Source organism: Denticeps clupeoides, chromosome 16 (assembly GCF_900700375.1).
Source record: "Denticeps clupeoides chromosome 16, fDenClu1.1, whole genome shotgun sequence".
NCBI lineage: Eukaryota > Metazoa > Chordata > Actinopteri > Clupeiformes > Denticipitidae > Denticeps > Denticeps clupeoides.
The window spans coordinates 16,262,559-16,267,691 of NC_041722.1; the positions used below are offsets into that span (position 1 = coordinate 16,262,559).

A 5,133-nucleotide genomic window follows, 5' to 3' on the forward strand; every position below is an offset into this window, starting at 1 on the left:
CAGCTATCTTGCTTTTGTCACCCTCGGCCTGCTCGCTGCCAGTGTTGCTTTTAAAGGCTTTTGGCGGCCGGGGATGGGGGTTTGTATTTAACAGAGCTGACAGGTCCGATGGTAATGCAGTTGTCTGGGCTTTTATTTTCTACATGCGATCCACTTTGAGGAGCTGCGCCGCATTAGAATGAAGTGCTCCCGGAGTAAGCCCGTCAGCCCTCCCCGTGCATCAAAGTTTTAGCACGGCCCTCTGGCGAACGGCTCCGCTCTGCCGCAGTTTGTTTCCCTGAGCGGGAGAGGAGATTGTTTTAAGCTTGTGAGGGGTCTTGAGGTAAAACCTAAATCTCCATTAACGAAAAAGAACCCTCCAAAAACCAGAAAGAAATAAATTCTACATGATGCAAAAAGGGTACTTCTATGCTGAATGGACCCTGTGGACCATCAATTAAGGGTTGCGTCATTTACATATAATAAATATAATACACCACTTAAAAAGTGGTGTTACTACTGAACATTGTTCCCTGGATTTTAGTATTAGTTGGAAAAAATACAAATCTATTGATTTGTTGTTCAGGTATTCAAAGCATTATCGGCACTTGTTTGCTTTGAACTGAATTCTGTTGTTTTTTTCATAGAATAATTGTTTTTGGCGGCCTGTCTTAATTTTAGTCATAGTCTAGTCATTGAGTCAAGCTGTCATTTTAGTCTTTACTAGTCTTATTCATGTCCATACTCATTTTAGTCTAGTGAAGTTTAGTGAAGTTATTTTAGTATTTTAGTTAAATTTATGCATGAATGGTTTTCACGGAGTTTGCTTCTGTTTCTATTATAACAATTTGCTTATACTCCAGAATATTATGAAGGGTGATCAGATGAGTTGCAAAGTCCTTTTTTTAACCATGAAAATGTGAAAGTGAAGTGATTGTCACACGTGATACACAGCATCACAGCACACAGTGCACACAGTGAAATTTGTCCTCTGCATTTAACCCATCACCCTGAGTGAGCAGTGGGCAGCCATGGCAAGCACCCGGGGAGCAGTGTGTGGGGACGGTGCTTTGCTCAGTGGCACCTCAGTGGTACCTTGGGAGATCGGGATTCAAACCAGCAACCTTCTGATTACGGGGCCGCTTCCTTAACCACTAGGCCACCACTGCCCCAAAATGAACTTAATCCCAAAAAAACATTTCCACTGCATTTCAACCCTGCCACAAAAGGACCTACTGAGATCATTTCAGTGATCCTCTTGTTAACACAAGTGACAGTGTTGAGGAGCACATGCTGACTGAGATGGAATAGCAGACTGGATGCTTTAAAAGGAGGGTGATGCTTAGTATCATTGTTCTTCCTCTGTTAAGCATGGTTACCTGCAGGGAAACACGTACAGTCATCATCGTGTCGCATAAGAATATTGCTGATACTAAGATTGCACGTAAAAAAAAACATTTATCAGATCATAAAAAACTTCAAGGAGGGAGGTTCAAGTGTTGTGAAGTAGGCTTCAGGGCGCACAAGAATGTCCAGCAAGAGCCAGGACCATCTCCTAAAGATGATTCTGCTGTGAGATCGGGGTGCCACCAGTGGAGAGCTTGCTCAGGAATGGCAGCAGGCAGGTTAAAAAGTGGTCCATCTGTGCGCACAGTGAATAAAAAACATGAAGTCAGACTGATATTCTGCAAAAAGTACAGGGACAGGGGTAAAGTCATCTTCTCTGGCGAAGCCCCTTTGTGATTGTTTGGGGCATCTGGAAAAATGATTGTCTGGAGAAGAAAAGGTGACGCCACCATCAGTCCTGTCTCTGGCCAACAATAAAGAATCCTGAGACCATTCATGTGTGGGGCTGCTTCTCATCCAAGGGAGTGGGCCCACTCACAATCTTGCCTAAGAACACAGCCATAAATAAAGAATGGTACCAAAACATCCTCCGACTGCAACTTCTCCCAACCATCCAAGAACAGTTTGGTGAAGAACGATGCCTGTTCCAGCATGAGTCCAGGCCAAATTGATAACTAAGACGCTCGAGGAACAAAACATTGAAATTTTGAGTCCATGGTTAGGAAACTCCCCAGATCTTAATTCACTTGAGAACTTGTGGTCAATCCTCAAGAGGAGGGTGGACAAACAAAAACCCGCAAATTTTGAAAAACTCCAAGCACTGATCAGTCAGGATTTGGCCCAGACGTTGATTGACAGCATGTCAGGGCAAATTGCAGGTCTTGAAAAAAGGGCCAACACTGCAAGTATTGACTCTTTGCATAAACTTGATGTATTTGTCAATAAAAGCTTTTGAAACATCTAAAATGCCTGTAATTACACTTCAATACACCACAAAAACAACTGACAAAAAAATCTAAAAACACCGAAGCAGCAGTATTTTTGTCATTCTCAAAACTTTTAGCCACAACTAGGTTAAATCAATGAAAATATTTAGTAATGCAACTCTATTAAATCCCAGTCAATAGTACAAGCACCTAGTAGAACAGAAAAAAATACATTTATTTTTCTTTTAGTCAATCCCATTTCATAATTAAAACAAGCGTATTATATTTATATTACAGTTACTTTCCACACTACATTCATTCCATTCTTTTCCACTTCGTTGTAAAGAAATAGCATCCAAAGATCACTTCGTCATGTTCTCAGAGCCATCTGCTCACCCATCACAAGAATCCTGAAATCTGATTAATGCTGCGATTGCATATTGCGGAAGTTATGTCATTTGTTTGACCACATGGGAGATACACGAAAAAGAAACTGCAATATAATAACATGATTAAATTAAAGGAAATAACATCTCACGAGAATTAAGAGACATTTTAGTATAGTTTTTATCTTGCAAACAATATTTAGTCTTATTATTATTAGTCAACAACATTGCAGGATATTTTTTGTTATAGTTATCGTCATTTTTTTTATCACATCAAAAAGGTTTATTGAAGATATTTTGTTGACAAAAACAATATTATTTGATTGATATATAGATCTCCTCTTCCATGCCCCTTAAAACTGAAAAGGAGCCCAGAATGAAGTGGAACCTTGAGGCTATCTTTTTTTTTCTGGTAAAAAGAATGTGAGCCTATCTAAGATATAAAATGTCTCAAGGTCAAAGTATCTATCTGTCTAGTTTTTATTGATCGCTCTATCTATTTATCTACTGATCTTAGCTATGTTTAAAATAAGTTTGGCGATGATTTTTTTAAAGTAGAGACGTCACCATGCAGCAGCCTTTACAATATATTTTGACAGCTGCACCAAACCGTGCAGAATTGCTACCCTTCTGGCTTACGGCATACTCGAGATGCACCAAAATAGAGACGGATAGGATTTCGATCTGGGCAGCGGGATGAGCTTCCCTCAACTATGTCACTGACTTAAATTTAAAATTGCAAGACATTGCCACTCCCTGTAATTTGCATTGTATATTGTTCGTCACTGTAAATACATCCAAATCACAGCACATGAGGTCACCTCACTGCAGTGGGGCGTTCTGGGTAATTAGTGTCTTTCCTTCGGTTTGGGGAAGGTTTGCCCAGCTGCTACTCCTCACGTTCACTGGGGTGGAAGACAATATGGTCGAGCCGCAGCTGGAAACGGTCATGGCGCGGCTTCTGGTTCCTTTTCAAATTGACCTCAAACCTGGCAAGCACTTTTATCCCATCATGAAAGAAAAAGTGTCATTTCTGATTTCACATTTTAATTAAGCGGCAATTTCCTTTTGTTCTCGAAAGTGCCACCGAATGCTGGGAATTGCACAGGAAGTCTGAAGTTGGACTCATAAAATCGGAGTTGGACTCATAAAATCGGGGAGAAATGTTATAAAGCTTGACATGTTCACCTTGCATCCTTAAATTGGAAAGATTTTACAATTTCTCAGCATTATTTCATTCCTGAATACTGGACCCAAGTGCTTAAAAATGCAGATTACTGTACATTGGCAAGACAAGAGGGTCACAAAACACAAAGGCAAAAGAAAGAAAGAAATCAGTAAATAAAGAGGCCCTTCAGAAGAGCACGAGTGAAGAAATGATTAACTATCCACAGCGGCGTCTGCCTGAATCGACAGGAAGCCGTTGCTGCGCGTACAGGAAAGAGTCCAGGCCAGCGAGGGGACTGGTGCTGGCAGGCACAGCCCCGCCATTGTGTCACCCGCCTCTTGATGAGCCGGGCTGAGACCGGCCATTCATGCTCCGCAGACCCCCCTTCTCCGTGATTGGCATTGTCTCGCTCCAGATGGCTCCTGTGTATCATGCCTCCGTGGGGGAAGAAAGGCTCCTCGGCATTTTGATCCTCTGCCCCAATGCCAAATGCAGATGTACAAAGGACAGATGCCACAGTTTGAGACCCGGAGCTGAGCATGCTTGACTCATCCACATTTTGTAGCTACGTTGTTCTGGAACTGGACATGGAACTGGTTTGTAGTAGAGCTGTATGAAGCGAGACCCGAGCCCAACACGACAGCTACAGCCGCCGTATGACCTCACGATGGTGGTTGAGATTTGCAAATTCGGAAATTTGACAGCACATATACTAAAATTGGATCGATACAGATAAGATTAGCATGGAAGAAAGCATGGCAGAAAGGATGACAAGCAAATCCGCAAAGCGCTCCATATTTTAGGTCAGTGGTGGCCTAGCAGTTAAGGAAGTGGCCCAGTAATCAGAAGGTCGCCGGTTCGAATCCCAATCCGCCAAGGTGCCACCAAGGTGCCACTGAGCAAAGCACCGTCCCCCACACACTGCTCCCTGGGCGCCAGTCATGGCTGCCCACTGCTCACCAAGGGTGATGGTTAAAAGCAGAGAAGCAATTTCGTTCGGGATTAAGAAAGTATAAATAAAAAAATTAAAATTGAATCATTTAATTAAAAACTGATATTTAGTTAAACAGATTTCCAACATGTTAAACACATTAAAACACCAGTCTTTATTGACATCGTCACTTCTCAAGGAGCAATAAAATTTAAGTTGCAGTCGACTCAGTGTGAGGCATATATTTGAGACAGGAAATAAGAAAGATTTAAATAAAAGTGCTGAAATAAAAGAGAGTTCTGCTACACTTTTTGCAAAACCCCTTTTAATTCTGTCCAGCTTTCACTGGAAGTTTGTTCAACTTTAAGGCTGGGAAGGGAACTTATCTTTGTCAAT

General features: G+C 41.7%; 1 non-coding gene across 1 annotated transcript; it reads left to right on the forward strand.

The window, feature by feature from the left end:
• Positions 1 to 4,498: 4,498 nt before the first annotated feature.
• Positions 4,499 to 4,608, forward strand: LOC114766462 (U6 spliceosomal RNA). The gene has a single exon (XR_003742794.1). It is a non-coding gene; the product is annotated as a U6 spliceosomal RNA (small nuclear RNA).
• Positions 4,609 to 5,133: the final 525 nt, after the last annotated feature.